Source organism: Phyllostomus hastatus, unplaced genomic scaffold (assembly GCF_019186645.2).
Source record: "Phyllostomus hastatus isolate PE091 unplaced genomic scaffold, TTU_PhHast_1.1 phas_scaffold_78, whole genome shotgun sequence".
In the NCBI taxonomy this organism is placed as follows: Eukaryota; Metazoa; Chordata; class Mammalia; order Chiroptera; family Phyllostomidae; genus Phyllostomus; species Phyllostomus hastatus.
Window position 1 is genome coordinate 86,513,950 of NW_025334041.1, and position 16,884 is coordinate 86,530,833.

General features: G+C 39.0%; 1 non-coding gene across 1 annotated transcript; it reads right to left on the reverse strand.

Annotated features, from left to right (window-relative positions):
* Positions 1 to 10,247: 10,247 nt before the first annotated feature.
* Positions 10,248 to 10,411, reverse strand: LOC123812299. The gene has a single exon (XR_006784574.1). It is a non-coding gene; the product is annotated as a U1 spliceosomal RNA (small nuclear RNA).
* Between the last annotated feature and the right edge of the window lie 6,473 nt (positions 10,412 to 16,884).

The following is a 16,884-nucleotide window of genomic DNA, read 5'->3' on the forward strand; positions in this document are numbered from 1 at the left end:
GACCCACCCTGGTGAACACCTAAAGCTCCACACATCATATGTAACAGGCACAACAAGATAAAAAAAAAATGGCCCAAACAGAAGAACAGATCAAAGTGCCACAGCAAATACAACTAAGCGACAAAGAGATAGCCAACCTATCAGATGTACAGTTCAAAGCACTGGTGATCGGGATGCTCACAGAATTGGTTAAATTTGGTCACAAATTAGATGAAAAAAATGAAGGCAACACTAAGTGAAATGAAGGAAATTGCACAGGGAACCAATAGTGATGGGAAGAAAACTGGGACTCAAATCAGTGGAGTGGACCAGAAGGAAGAAAGAAACAACCAAACAGAAAAGAATGAAGAAATAAGAATTCAAAAAAATGAGGAGAGACTTAGGAACCTCCAGGACATCTTTAAATGCTCCAACATCCAAATTATAGGGGTAATTCCCAGAAGGGGAAGAGGGAGAGCAACAAGTGGAAAAGTCACTTGAACAAATAATAAAGGAGAACTTCCCCAATCTGGCAAAGGAAATAGACTTCCAGGAAGTCCAGAAAGCTCAGAGAGTCTCTAAGAAGTTGGACCCAAGGAGGAACACACCAAGACACATCATAATTACATTAGCCAAGGTAAAAATGAAGGAGAGAATCCTAGAAGCAGCAAGAGATAAGGAGACAGTAGCCTACAAAGGAGTTCCCATCAGACTGTCAGCTGATTTCTCAAAAGATACCTTGCAGGCAAGAAGGGGCTGGAAAGAAGTATTCCAGGTCATGAAAGGCAAGGACCTACATCCAAGATTGCTCTATCCAGCAAAGCTTTCATTTAGAATGGGAGGGCAGATAAAGTGCTCCTCAGATAAGGTCAAGTTAAAGGAGTTCATCATCACTAAGCCCTTATTTTATGAAATGTTAAAGGGACTTATCTAAGAAAAAGAAGATAAAAAACATGTATAGTAAAATGACAGCAAACTCACAATTAATAACAAGCACACCTAAAACAAAAACAAGAATAAACTAGAATAGGAATGGAGCTGCAGAAATGGAGATCACCTGGAGGGTTAGCAACAGGGGAGTGGGAGGGGGAGAGATGGGGAGGGAGGGCAGAGAACAGGTGGCATGGATAGTAGGTAGAAAATAGTGGGGAGGCAAGAATAGTCTGGGAAATGCAGAAGCTAAAGAACTTACGATACATGGACATGAACTAAGGAGGGGGTTTGGGTGAGAGGGTGTGTGCAGGGTGGAGGGGAATGAAGGGGGGAAAATGGGACAACTGTAATAGCATAATCAGTAAAAATAAAAAATAAAGCCCATACCTTCCAGCAAAAATAAATAAATAAATAAAAACCACTTGGAATTTTAATGAAATTGCCTTAAATCTATAAATTAATTTGAGGGGAATTGATAGCTTCTCTATTTTATTTTCTTATCCTTGACTATGTCTTTCCATATGTTTATATCTTAAAATTTTTTTAGTAAAGTGTTATGATGTTTCCCATAGAAGTCTTATACACCATTTGTTAGACTTATGCCTAGGTATTTGACATTCTTTGATTATATTTTAAATTATGTCTTTAATTGCATCTTCTAGGTTGCTGCTGCTGTGTAACAATGCAACTGTGTTTTTACAATTGTGTAAATTCTTATGCTTATTCTTGTTATATTTACTCATCTTACTAGACTCTATTCTATTATATGTTTTCAAGTAATTTTTTTATATTTTCATATAACTATATGATCATCTACAAATAATGGTGGTTTTAACCTCTTTTCTCTAATCCTTATGCCTCTAATTTCTATTTGCTGTCTTATTGAACTGACTAGGACATCCAATAAAATGAGTAAAGATGATATTTTTGGCACCCTTGTCTAATTCCTGATTATAAATGAAATCATTTTCCCATTTTGGGTCACATTTGCTCTAGATTTTTCATAGATAATCTGTATGAGGTATATAACTTTTTATTCTAATCCTAACATTATTTTAATCACATATGAGTTTCAGCAAATGACTTCTTTTGCAATTTTAAGAATGATTATGTGGTTTTCTTTCTTTTAATTTGTTAATGTTTATGGATTTTTCCAATATTAAGCCATCCTTGCCAACCTAGAATAAACTCAACTTAGTTGTGATGTGTTCATCTTTTTTAAATAATATTGGTTCTGTCAGACTCTATTTGAAAATATTTTGTTTAAGATATTTGCATCTATACCCTTGACTGAAATGGGTTTATAATCATTCCTCCTTCCCTGCCTCCTTTCCTTCGTTCCTTTTTTTTTTCTTTTCTTTCTTCCTCAGTATGTCTTCGTTCAGCTTTGATATCAGGAGAATACAGTCCTCACAGAATAAGTTACATTCCCTCTTTTTCTACTGTCTGAAAGAATTGTACAGTATGTAATGATTAGTTCTTTGAAAGGGTTGTGCTGCAGAATGCATCTGTAAAACCATCTGGAATTGATGCTTCTTTGTGGGAAGATGTTAATTCTTTCAGTTGTAGTTTTCTAGGAATTTTCCTGTTTTGTCTACACATGCAAAATTATTGGCATATAGTTGCAAGTTGGCAATGGTTTCATCTTATCTTTAAATGTCTAAGTGAAGTTACTCCCCCCCTTGACTTTCATAATATGTGTTTATATGTCATTTGGGGTTTTTTTGTTGTTAGTCTTGCCAGATATTGGTCTATCTTATGAGTTTATTCAAAGATTCAACTTTAGTTTCATTGATATTCTTTATTTTACCTTTTTTACCTATTTCATGATTTTCCATTCTTATATTCATCTGTTTCTTCTTCATTTTGATTTATTCTATTCTTCTTGTCCTATCTTCTTAAGCTAGACACATAGCTCATTGACTTTAAGGCTGTCTTATTTTCTACATATATATTTAAAACTACACTTCTTTGCAGGCTGACACCTGTCAGGGGCAGGTAGCTGGATTGAGGGACTGGATTGGGGGCTGGAGGGATAGAACAAAAAAGAAAAAAGAGAAAAAATTGTGAATGTGGACAACAGTGTGGTGATTGCCATGGTGATTGTGAGAGGAGAGTTTAGAGGGGAAATAGTGATGGATAAGGGCATGACTTGAGATGGTGGACATACAATACAGTATACAGATGATGTGTTGTAGATTGTGCCCCTGAAACCTGTACAAATTTGTTAACCAGTGTCACTCCAATAAATTCAATAAAAAGAAAAAATAATAAAGCTACACTTTTTTAAAAGTTCTACAAGCTCTAATTTTTTGTATTTTCATGATCATTATAATCTAAGTATTTTATAATTTCTAGTATAATTTCTTCTTGATCCATAAGTTAATTAGCATTGTATTTTTGAAGTATCTAATATGTAAGGTTTCTTATTTCCCTTCTTGTTACTTCTAATTTAAATGTATTGTGGTCAGATATCAAGTCTATAAATATTTGAAACTATAAATATTTCTGGTGTGTTTGAGAAAAAAATATGTACTTTCTTATTTTTGTATTCAGAATTTCAGAAATGCCCATTATACAAGCTTATAATTTGTATCATTCATATCTCCTTGCTGATACAATTGAGAAAGTTGAGGTCTCTCACTGTGATGATAGATTTATCTCCTCTGTGTTATTTATGTTTACTTTATATATTTGAGGTTCTTTTGTTGGATGCATACATGCTTAAAATTGTCATATTTTCTTGGCTGAAATATCACCTTATATTATCACATTATGTTGTGCTTTACCTATCCTTTGTTAAAAGATTTTCTTTGTTTATTTATTTTTAGAGAGAAAGGAGAAAGAGAGGGAGAGGAACATCGATTGGTTACCTTCAGGCATGTACCCTGACCAGGAATTGAACTAGCAACAGTGGCTTTGTGGGATGATGCTCAACCAACTGAACAACACCAGTCAGGGTTATCTATCCTTAATCATACCTTTTGTCTTATATTCAATTTTATTTGATGTTAATAAAATTATAATTTGATGTTAATACTATCAAAATTTTCTTTGATATTAATATAGCTACATCAGTTGTGTTTAGGTTAATATTTGCTGATATATTTTCCTTACTTTTACTATTAACTTTTTCTTGTATTTACCTTTGAATGTGTCTTGTAAATAACATACTTTTGGATTTTTAAATCTAATCTGCTGTCTTTGCCTTTTAACTTGTGAATTAAATTCATTCACATTTATTATAATTCTTTCTATATATTTGGATGAGTTCCTACCAGTTTATCTTTTTATTTTCTCTACTTTTTAATGTTTCTTTTTGATCCTTTACCCTCTAACTTGACACAATTCACATTCTCTTAGTATTCCCTACATTCCAATCCCAATCATGTTGATATATCTAGACCAGCGCTTCTCAAATTTTCAAAGCATGTAGGACTCTTATTAAAAGGCAGATTCTGATTCTTCATGTTTTGAGTGTAGGTTGTGATCTTCCATTTCTAACAAGTTTCCAAGTGATGCTGATGCTGGTTCAAACACCACACTTGAAATAGCAAACATCTAGATTTGCACTTTCCAATACAGTGGCTGAATCCTGGGTTTGTGTTTCCTCTTTATCCAAAACAGCTTCCAAGGTGGACTCTTTCATGACAAACCTTCTGAAGTTTTCTGGGACTGAGAATGTTCTTTTTTTTTTTAAGATTTTATTTATTTATTTTTTAGAGATGGAAGGGAGACAGAGAGAGAGAGAGAGAGGGAAACATCAATGTGCGGTTGCTGGGGGCCGTGGCCTGCAACCCAGGCATGTGCCCTGACTGGGAATCGAACCTGTGATGCCTGGTTCTCAGCCCACGCTCAATCCACTGAGCTACACCAGCCAGGGGAGAATATTCTTTATCATGCCTTCATACTTAATGATATCTTGGCTAGATATAAAATCTTAAAGTCTAAGTTCTTTCCTTTTAATAATTTCTAAATGATACTCTCATGACCTGTATTCAGTGAGTACTTGAAAAATCTCTTAGGGTCTATCTGACTCTTGTTCCTTTGTATGTGAATTACTCTTTCTGTCTGGAAACTTTTAGAAGTTTCTCATAGACTTCATTATTCTTAAATCTCATATTTTCATTTCATGTTTCCTACCTGTTCTCTGTAGTCTCTTGATCTAAACACTTTTTCTCCTTTGCCTTCTCTTTCTCCTTCTGTTCCCTCCCATTCCTCCCCTTCCTCCTCCTCCTCCTTTTCTTCCTCCTCCTCCTCTTCCTCCTTCTCTTCTTTTCCTCCTCCTCTTTTCCTTCTACTTAACTCTAGGAAATTCATAATCATTATATCTTCAATATATCCTCCTCCCCATTTTTTACTTTTCTATTTTTCTGAGACTCCCATTAACTGGATTGGACATTAGCATTCTACTTATATCTTCCATATGTCTTGGTTATTCTTTTCATATTTTCTATGAGTTTGTCTTTGTCTTTTTCTCCTGCCTTAAAAGAGATGATCTCAGCGTGGTCTTCCATGTCACTCATTCTTCCTCCCAAGTAGATCCAGCCTGCTAGTTATTCCCATTCTATTCTTTAACTACTATAGTTTCCATACCTAATATTTCTTCTTGATCTTTCTTTATGTTTTCTTATTCTAAGCTGTTAGATATTATTAATAGCTTCCCTTACCACTTTTAGTTTATTACTCCAAATTTAAATTGTAGATCTGTCTATTCTAATATTTCTCCTTCTGAAGAAATCTGTACTCTGTGTATTATTTTTTATTTGGCGTAGCTATGATGCTAACCTGTCTTATTTTGGCCTGAACTCATCTCTGCTGGGGATATTGTCTTCTCTGTTAGGGCTACTGAGGGAAGGCCAAACCCATGTCTGTGTGAGTCCAAGGGACTGAGGGGCTAAGGGTGGAAAAGTCACAGGGTGAAGAGGCAAGGTACCAGAAATCCAACTCAATCACTACTCACATCACAAAAAAACACAAACAACTCTTTGGGACTGGGTTTCATTCACCCTTTGCACCCCAGAAAGCAGCAGCACCATGAAAAGAAACCCTCACCACCACGACCTGCTCTGGGTACTTGGAGAGGGAGTGTGGAGAAGCAAAAGTCCAAAGTTAATCTCTACCTCTTTTTTCTTTTGTTTTTGTTTTTGTTTTTTTAGTTCTTCAAATTTACCTTGCATCTCTGGAATGAGTCCTATTTTAGCAGAGTGTATTTTATTCTTTTCACATAGGAATGCACTTGATTTGCTGTTTTACTGATGTTTTATTCATGAGCATATTTTTCAGTAGCTTTCTGTTTTGTGCTGTTCTATGTAGTTTTGCATTATAGTTAAATAAATTTCATTAAATAAATTTAAAACTTTTCCTTCCTTACCTATTCATCAGAGTGATTTAAATTGCATTGAAATTCTCTGTTTTGAAACAAATCACCTGCAAGAAGATCTACCTTCTGTTTCCATGGTGCGGTTTGAAGGAAAAGAAAAAGGACAAAGTTCTTCACAAACTTCTTGATTTATTCCATGGTTATTGCTGTATTCAGACTTATTTTTTTTTCTTCTTCACTCTGTTTTTTACATTTTCCTTCAAACTCAACCAATTCATCTAGATTTTCAAATTTCTTAATTTTATAGTCTTTTCTTTTTTAATATAAGTTTTACTGAAGTATATTTTGCATTCAAAATTCACCCATTTCAAGTGCACAATCAATAGATTTTAACAAATTAATGTACTCTATAACTTCCACCAAAAACTTATAAAGTTTTTATTTTGTGCTGAAAAGTTCCCTTATGCCCTCTTCCCATGCCTGCCCAGGCAACCACTGGTCTGTTGTCTATCACTATAACAGTGCTTTCCCTAGAGTTTCATAGGAATGGAAGCAGACCAAATTTGTGTTTTGAATATAACTTCTTTTGTTCAGCATAATATTTTTGAGATTTATCCATGCATGTATCAATAGGTTGCCCTTTTTATTACTGAGTAGGATTCTATTATACAAATATTCATCAGTTGAAGAAAATTTGGATTATTTCCTGTTGGGACTATGGTACCCTCAAGAAATGGCTCCCCAAAAGATATGCTAATACTAATCCTTGGGACCTGTAAGTGTTACATTATAAGGTAAAAGCATCTTTGCAGATGTGGTTTTTTAAATTGTATTTTATTGATTATGCTTTTACAATTGTCCTAATTTTTCCCACTTTATCCCCCTTCCCCGGCCCCCCCACCCTCAGGCAATCCTTTGTTCATGTCCATTGGTCATACATATAAGTTCTTTGGCTACTCTGTCTCCTGTATATACTTTCTATCCCCATGGCTATTCTGTAACTACGAAATTGTACTTCTTAATCCTCTCACCTCTTCACCCATTCCCCTAAACTCATCTCCCATCTGGCAACCATCAAAATGTTCTCTGTATCCATAATTCTGTCTCTGCTCTTCTTGTTTGCTTTTTAGATTCAATTGTTGATAAATATATATTTATTATTCATGGTTTTGATATTTTTTTTTATTTTAAGTAAGTCCCTTTAACATTTCATAAAATAATGATTTGGTAACGATGAACTCCTTTAGTTTTTTCTGGTCTGAGAAGCTCCTTATCTGTCCTTTGATTCTAAACAATAGCTTTGAGGGGTAGAGCAATCTTAGCTAAGGTCCCCGTTCTTCATGACTGAATATTTCTTGCCAATCCCTTCTGGCTGTAAAGTTTCTTTTGAGAAATCAGCTGACAATCTTATAGGAACACCCCGAAGGTAACAAACCACTTTTGCTGTTTTTAAGGTTTTCTCTTTATCTTTAACCTTTGGCACTTTAATTATGATGTGTCTTCAATTGGGCCTCTTTGCATCCATCTTGTTTGGGATACTCTGTACTTCCTGGACTTTCATGTCTATTTCCTTCATCAAATTAGGGAAGTTTTCTCTCATTGTTTTTTTCAAATAGATTCTCAATTTCTTGATTTTTCTCTTCTCCTTCTGGCACACCTGTAATACAAATACTGGAGTGCTTGAAGTTGTCTCAGAGGCTGCTTCTACCATCTTTGTTTTTGTGGATTAATTTTCCTTCTTGTTGTTCTGATTGGTTGTTCATTACTTCCTTATGTTCAAAATCATTGATCTGATTCTCAGCTTCATCCACTCTACTGTTGTTTCCATGTAAATTGTATTTTTATTTCAATTACTTTATCCTTTGTTTCTGACTGGATCCTTTTTATGCTGTCAAGGTCCTCATTAAGTTCCTCAAGCCAGTATATATAACCAGCCATCCTTATAACCAGTATTTTGAACTCTGCATCTGATAGATTGTTTATCTCCATTTTGTTTTCTGGAGTTTTGATCTATTCTTTCATTTGCGCTACGTTTCTTTGTCTCCTCATTTTGGCAGCTTCCCTGTGTTTGTTTCTACATATTAGATAAAGCTGTTATGATTCCGTGTCTTGGTAGCATGGTCTAATGTAGCAGGTGTCCTGTAGGGTCCAGTGGCACAGCTTCCCCAGTCACCCGAGGCGGGTGTTCAAGGTGAGTGCTTTGTGTGGGCTGAGTACACCCACCTTTTTTAGCTGAGTCTTGGTTGCTGTAGGCAAGTAAATGGGAGATATTAACCCAGGCCAGTCAGCTGCTAAGTCTGGCAGTGATCACTAACCACCAACCTCTGCCCTCTGTGGAGGATCAGCTGTGCAGGGGCAGAGTGGAGGTACTCCAAAGTGGCCTGTAGCTGTCCACTGGATGCACAGGCTCTGAGGTTTCTCTGGCCATGCAGGCCAAGGTCAGCCCCCACCTGTGTTTTGCCCAAGACCTTCACACATGAGCTGCAAAGCAATCTGTAAATGGCTGCTACTTGTGCTGGGCTTGGAAGTTCCCAGACAAAACCAAACTGTGAACCTCGGCTGACTGCTGCTAGTGCTAGACCTGGGGTCACTTAGAAAGAGGTACAGAGGCTTGGGGCTTGCTGAGGCTGGCTGTTGCTCGCTTGAGAGAATTTAGGAAGTTGTGAAGCATGAGCCAAGACCAGCCATTCATATAGAAAAGCCTCTCGTAACAGTGTGGGCAGGCCTGTAAGTGTTGTGGGACAGAGCCTCAAGGGATCTCTAGGTGAGGCAGACAATGTTAGCCAGGTTGATGGAGTCTCAGATATGGCACCTGCCTGCCAGCTCTGTAGTTCTGTAGGGTGAGGGTTCAGAAAAAGAACAATGGCCTCTGACTGCCTTTGTGTCTGGGAAAAAACTGTCCCCCAGCTCTTGCCTTGATGCCAGACACTTCAGTTCCTACCCCTATACCACTGGTGCCTTTCAAGCTGCTGCTCTGGTGCTGGGGTTCAGAGGGAGTGAGTGAGTCTGAGTAAGTCCACCTGTGGATTCTTTAAGGGGATCTGCTTGGGACTCCAGAAGCTTCTTCCACCAATTCAATCCCCACTGGTTTCTGTAACCAGAAGTTATGGGCACTTATCTTCCTGGCACTGGAACCCTGGATTGTGGGGTCTGGAGTGGGACTGGGACCTCTCCCTCTCAAGATATCTCTCCTGAATTCTTATCCACCACACATGGGTGTGGAACCAGCCCATTCCAAATCTCCACATCTCCACCCCTCCTACCGGTCTGCATGGATGTGGTTTCTTTAATTCTGTAGTTGTCAGACTTCCTTTCAACTTGATTTCTGATGACTCTGAGTGATGGCTGTTCTATAGTTTAGTTGTAACTTTGATGTGGTTGTACAATAAGACAGGCTATGTTTACCTATACCTCAATCTTGAGCAGAAGTCCTGGGATGTGATTTCATTAAGGATCTTGAGGAGGTTATTTCAGGGTGGCCCTTAAATGTACTCACAAATATCTTTATAAGATAGAGGTAGAGACAGATCTGATACATAGCAGACAAGCTATGGAGACTGAGCAGGGAGAAATTTGAAGATGCTGGAGTAATGCAGCCACAAGCCAAGGTATTCCCTAAGTACCTGGAAAAGTCTAGAAATGGGCCTTGACCAGTACAGCTCAGTTCACAGAGTGCTGTTCCACAAAGCGAAAGGTCGCCAGTTTGATTCCCAGTCAGGACACATGTCTGTGTTGTGGGTTGGGTACCCTGTCAGGCACGTAGGAGAAACAACGGATGAATGTTTCTCTCTCACATTAATGTTTCTCTCCCTCTTTCTTCCTCCCTTCCCCTCTCTCTAAAAATAAATAAATAAAATCTTTCAAAAAGAAAAAATAAATAAGTTTTCCCCTAGAACCTCCAGACAGACCATGACCATGCCTACACTTTGATTTCATCCCAGGGAAACTAGACATATGGCCTCCAGAACCGTGAGAGAATAAATGTATGTGGGGTTTTTGTTTTTCTTTTTTTCAGGGGAGCACAAGAACCTAGTCCCCCACTACCACAAATTATGTAGTTGAGTGTCTCACATTTGGGGAAATCGCAGGGGTCAGCACATCCGGAGTGCAATGGATAAGCCTCGCCCTGGGAAAACCACTTTCGTGATCATGGTATCTCCCCTGCCAGGTAAGTATAATTTATGTTTTTTTTAAGCCACCAAGTTTGTGGGAAATTGTTACAGCAGCCCCAGGAAAATAATTCAAGGGCTATTAGAAATAAAGCTGCTATATAAACCTCTGTGTACAAGTTTATGTGTGGATACATTGTTCATTTTTCTCGGGTAAACAGAAGTGAGATTATTGGGATATACCCATATGTTTACATTTACAGAAAACTGACTGTTTTTACAGTTGCAGTACCATTTTGCATTTCCTTCAGCAATGTGTGAGAGTTCTTGCTCCCACATCCCTGCTAAAACTTGGTATTATCATTCTTTTCACCTTTAGCCATTCTAGTATGAGCATAGTGATAGCTCATTGTGGTTTTAATTTATATATCTCTGATGACTCATGATGACAGTCATTTTTTCATGTGCTTTTTTGTCAGTCATATATCTTCTTTGGTGAAGTGTTTATTCAAGTCTTTTATCTACTTTTTACTTACTGTTTGCCTTCTTATTAAGGTATAAGACTTTTTATGTAACAGATACATGTGCAAATCTTCTCTCCCAACCTGTAACATGTATTTCAATTTCTTCAGTGCCTTTCAAATAGGAAGAATTTTTTAATGAAGTTTGATTTATTTTTTCCTTTTATACTTTTTACTTTTGTGTCTTAAGAAATCTGCCTAACCTAGCATCACTAGGATTTCCTTTTCTGTTTCCTTTTAGAAGCTTTATATTTTTTGCTCTTTCATTTAGGTCTATGATATATTTTATGATTAATTTTTTATGGTGTGAGGTAATGACCAGGGTTCACATATTTACATGTAAATATCAATTTTTCTAGTCCCATGTATTCAAAAAAGCATCTCTATTGAATTACCTTGGCGCCTTTGTAGAAAATCGATGGACCATACATGTTCCATTGCTCTGTGTGTCTATCTTCCCACCAATACCACAGCGTCTTCATTACTGTAGCTGTAAAGTGATGAAATCAGATCATTTCAGTCCTGTAACTTTGTCCTATTTTACAAAATTGTTGTGGATATTCTAAATCTTTTGCATTTCCATATAAATTTTAGAGTCAGCTTGTCAATTTCTACCCTTCCTTTCTCCCACCAAAAAAAAGCCTGCTCAGATTTTGATTTGGTTTATTTTGAGTCTATAAATAATTTAGAGGACAATTAAAATATTAACAACAGTACGTCCTCCAATTCACGAATGTGTATATCTCTCTTGTTATTTCAGTTGCATTTAACTTCTCAGCAAGTTTTGTAATTTTCAGTGTAGATGACTTGCATATAATCTGTTATACTTATCCTTCATTATTTTAAGGTTTTAATGCTCCAACTGGTTTGTTTTTAAGATATTATTGGTTTCTTTTTAGAGAGGGGAAGGGAGGGAGGAAGAGAGGTAGACAAACATTAATGTGTGGTTGCCTCTCATGCACCTCCTACTGGGCACCTGGCCCAGCACCCAGGCATGTCATCTACTATGACTGGGAATTGAACTGGCGACTCTTTGGTTCACAGGCCAGCACTCAGTCTACTGAGTCACACCAGTCAGGGCACAACTGGTGTTTTTAATTTGAATTTCCGATTGTTTATTGCTGTCTTTTTTTGTTTTTTAGAAATCAATCTTTGTAGGGTTTTGTATTGTCTCTCATTCTTAATGTTTCATGAATTCTTTATTATCACTGCTTAAGATTTTCTTATTTTATCTGTTACACAAATAAACACCTTGGTTTGTTTAAGTCTGTTGAGTCTCCATTTCCTAATTCATTGTTTTGCTTTTGTCTTTATCTATTTTTTCTTTTACTTTCATTAGATTTGTTTCATTACTCATCTGTAAATTTTTTACTTAACTAGTGTATGCATTTGCTTTTAATCTCTCTTATTTTATTATTGCTATGGCTTTGTACTGTGACTGACCATTTAGCTAAGATGGAGGAAGTGCATTTCACAGAATTCCCTTCCTTAGGTGGTTGTGGGTTAAAATGGGCCTCAAGAGAAATGTATGTGCAATTTGGATGGCAGGAGTGAAGGAGCGATAATTTTTTTAAAGCGAAAGTCAGTGTAGAAACAGGGACTATTGCAGTTTACAAACTCGCTTTAATTGCTAACTGACCTTGATGTGGGCAGCAGCCAGGCCCTCAGCTCCACTGACCTCCTGCTTCTCAGAATTCTGGTCCTGTTGCTGTTTCAGTTGGCACCAGCCTATTAAAGTGGTGGAAGGAAGACACATTTTCTCTTTGTCCTGGTGGGTTCCAGGCTGTGCTTACTCTTTCCTACTTCACACCCATCTCCCTTTCTGATTTAACCTAATCTGAGGATTATCATGGGAATAACTAGAGGTTTGGGGTCTAGGTTAATTCTATAAATTTCTTTTCACTTTGGTTAGCTATCTCAAGACTCTTCTCATTTTATTGAATCTCAAATTATATTACTAGCAATTTGTACACTAAGTTTTATAGTTTTATTGCTTGCTACCATGTCTTTTATAGCACATCTTCCATATTGGAATTATTTTGATCCATTTCTCAGTTATATTTGTTCCAGTGATTTTTAAGAAGGGATATGTTTTCTGAATCCTGGCCTATCTAAGAGTATCTCTGGGTTGCCTTCCCTATGAATAAAAATTAGGATGGGCAAGTGAACAGCTGTTGTTGCTAGCCAGGCACCCGCCTCTCTCTGAGGAGCTGCCTCTCCCTCACCTTCCTTTCATGTGGTCTGTGCGGCAGTGATTCCACCCTCAGGCCCTAGGGGCAAACAGATACATGACAATGAAAGCATAGCAATCTCTTGGCCATAGGGTTGATACAAGAATGGGCAAAGAGAGTCAATGAGAGTGCATTTTGCAGAAACTATTATAAAAGCAAAGGTCCAGGACTGCCAGTGGCCAATTGGGCTGCCATGTCAATAAGAAAGAAGCCAATCTAAAGCAACTGCACAGATGAAGGGTGACAGGAAACACATTCTTGAGTGCCTGGATGCTGCCAGGAAGTAAAATGTAGTGATTGGCAATGAAAAATAAAAAAAATAGGTTGTTACTGATGGATCTTGATTTCAGATTCTTTCTTCATCTCACTGGGAATATAAATGTAGAATGTTTCCTTCTTAAAATCATGTTTAATAGAATAAATTTGTTTCACGGGGTGGGGGGGGATATATTTTCTCTTTTCTTTGAGTGGATCCCTTGTTTAGAGCTTCTAAACTTGTTTGTATATATGGTGACTTTTGTTTGCTCACACAGAGGGTACATATATTAGTCCAGGGCTGGAATTTATAATAGATGCTGTCAACAATTATGGGTTGACACCTATTTAAATTGTTTAGTCCTGGATAAAATACATCTTTTCTGTGATTTTCCTCTGCTAGATTTGGTTTGCAGATGGCTTCCATTTTCCCAGGAGGAAGGGGTGGGGAAGGGCCAATGGATCCTTGCAGAAAGATTTCTGTGCCTGTGGTTTTTGCGGCACTCTAAGGTTGGGTCATTACATTCCTTGTCTACCTGAAACAGTGACATCAAAGATGTTCCTACCTAGCGCAGCCTGCAGCCTCAGGCCTTGGCGAAACTCTCTCTGCGTATGGTACACGCCACATCTTCCAAAATCATTCATGGGGTTGTAATTCCTGCCTCCTCTCTCTCTCTCTCCCGCCACCCTGTTCCCAGTTACCCCAATGGTCTCATAACTAGCCCTCAACTCTGTGCCTGTCTGCTCTCACATTGGCCCTCCAGAGGTCTGCTAGGTAACCTGTCCACTTACTTTCCATATAAGATGTGAACTTACTATACTTCCTTCAACCCCAGTGGTTCTCAAACCCCTAGAAACAACTAAGCAGCCCAAGATGAACAATTATTAACTCCAGGGAGAACACAGAGTTGTACAAGACAAGAAATGGCCATAGTATACTATCTGGCTCAGCTGTGAAGAATAGATTATATAGTCATAATGCCAAGACTAATTCAAACAAAAGACTATAATGTCAAGACCAGTCCAAACAAAAAGATATAATTCTATTAGAAGGCTGGAAAGAGGACAAGTGTATCTGTACATTGGGGAGGGATTGGTAGCTAAAATTTATTTTTTATAGTAGGAAACCAATAGACAAAATCTAACTCTACAAAAAATAAAAGGCTTTATAAGCATGATATTTATAAACATGGACACTAGTGTCACTGAAAGAGTAAAAGTGGTTGCCCCTAGGAAGTGGGGCCAGAGGAGGAGAGAGGTGAAACTACTAAACTTTTTAAACCATGTATGCAGGTAACTTTGTCAAAACAAAACACATGTTTAAGTAAGGGGCTGAAGTGTGTGAAGGCATTCTGTAAATTAACGTGTACTGCAGCCAGTACAAGGAAAACTGTCATAAATTATTTTTATTTGTATGTTTTAATTAATGGTGTTTTTTTCTGTAATCATTAATTTTCCTGAAGTTTTTCTTTTTCCTCTTTTTTCCCTCTCCTCCTAGTTGGGGCCTAATGATTGAGGACAATGCTGACAGTAATGACAGGTGCTAATCTTCATTATCTTATTAAATCCTTGCAACAGCCCAGTGAGATAGGTGCTATTTCCTGTTCTACCTTAAAGAAAAGGAACTGAGGTTTAGGGACATGTGCAACTTCATCGGGTTGCATAAGGGCAAGTGATGGCTCAAGGGCTTGAACACAGCATTGTGACCCCAGAAACTATGCACTGACACTATGGCATTCAACTCCCTACCGCTGAGGCAGCTGGAAATTGCAAGTTTTAGCGTGGCTTCAGTCTACCAGGTTCAAACCTGCAGCCACCAAGAGCCATGAGTGAGAACCACCATCACTGAGACAGCTTGCACCTGGCCCATTTGATCAGGTGAGTATTATTTCATCTGTCTGGGGCCCACATCACTGCTCCCTGACAAGATCTCTGTGCCAGGATTTCATAGTCCCAGGGCTGCACCTGGTGCTTAAAGGACAGCTAATCATCATCTGCTGGAAGGAACCCCTATTCCAGCTCCTGAGAGCTTCTCCTGCTATCTTTGTTAAACATCTGCTGAGTACAGCCCCACTTGCAGCACCTGGCCAAGATGTCTCTCTCCTACCTCCCCGGGAGAGTACACACAGACTTGGCAGGAAAGCCAAGTTTATTAAGGACCTAGAAGAGAGTTACCAAGTAACAGCTCATCTTGCAAGGACAAAGTGAGGGGCCTCAGCTCAGCACATTGAAAGATGGTGTGGTAGATGAAAGATGCATTGAAAGTCTTTGCTATTCCCTCCATTGAGTACAGATTCTAATTCCTTCTAAATGTGGGCTGGCTCAACTGGGGCCGTCTACCAGGATGCCTACCTGAGAGACCGTCATGCTGGAGAGGCCACCTTTGAGATCTGCGGTGGACAGCCCCCCTGGGCTCAGCCTGGCAGCTTCCCTGCAGGCCTTGGGGAGCACTCGCCCTGGGGGAAGTCAGCTGGGAATCCCAGACATATGAGTGAAGCCTCTTAGACCCTCTAGACTGCCCTTTCACCAGCTGAGACCACTGAGTGACTTTACTCAACATCCTGAAGAGCAGTAGGACTGACCAGCTAAGCCATGTCTAAATTCTTGACCCACAAAATTATGGAACATAGTAAAATGGTGGTTGTTTTAAACCTCTAAAGTTTGGGTATAGTTTGTTACACAGCAATTAGCAACTGGGGAAGACCACTTCAGGCCAAGATAAGAGGAAAAAAGACTTCATAGATGAAAGAGTGTGGAGATACTGTTGGCCGTAACATAAGTAGGGCACAGGGAATTTGCACAGTGGGAGACAGAGGAAATGTTTCTGATCTCGAGGGGAGGAAGACTGGTGAGGAGGAAGTGCTGAATTGGGAGAAAATGAGCCCTAAAGTTGATGGAAAAGGGGTGAGGAGGGCACAGCTGGCTGGAGGGTGTGTTGGCCAATAGGACATCCTTCAGTGGGGTGGGAAGGGGCTCGGGAAAGGAGAACGCTGTGAGAAGGAGAGTGAGGAGGAGGTGGAAGGGGACACGAGCCCCTTGAGCCCTAGTGGGTTCTGGGCACCCAGCCTGCTATGGCCCCTGCCTAAGTCAATAAAGGAGAAGAAGTGCTGTCTGCCTGCACCAGAAAACCCTCCCAGGGCCTGGATCCATGCCTAGTGGGGCCTGCAGCACCCTTCAGAGCCTTTCTGCTCTCCTGCAGTCTCTGAGGAAGAAAGGGACGGCAGGAAAGGCTCCTGCTTCTGGGAAAACTGAGGCCCAAAATGAACCAGCAGCTGCCCAGGGCCACACAACCAGTCCAAGGATGAAGCTGGATGCCAGGGCTCCTGGATTCCCACCCCTAACCTTCCACCAGACTGCACCTGACTTACCACCTCAGAAGAAGTGAGGGGAGGAAGGTGAGATGAGGTGACCTGGTCCATATCCCTACTCAAAGCTTATTTCCCAGGCAGACCATGGTCATTCACAGTCTAGGGGAGGACTTTAATGTGCTAGCATGCACACACACACACACACACACACACACACAGGTGTCA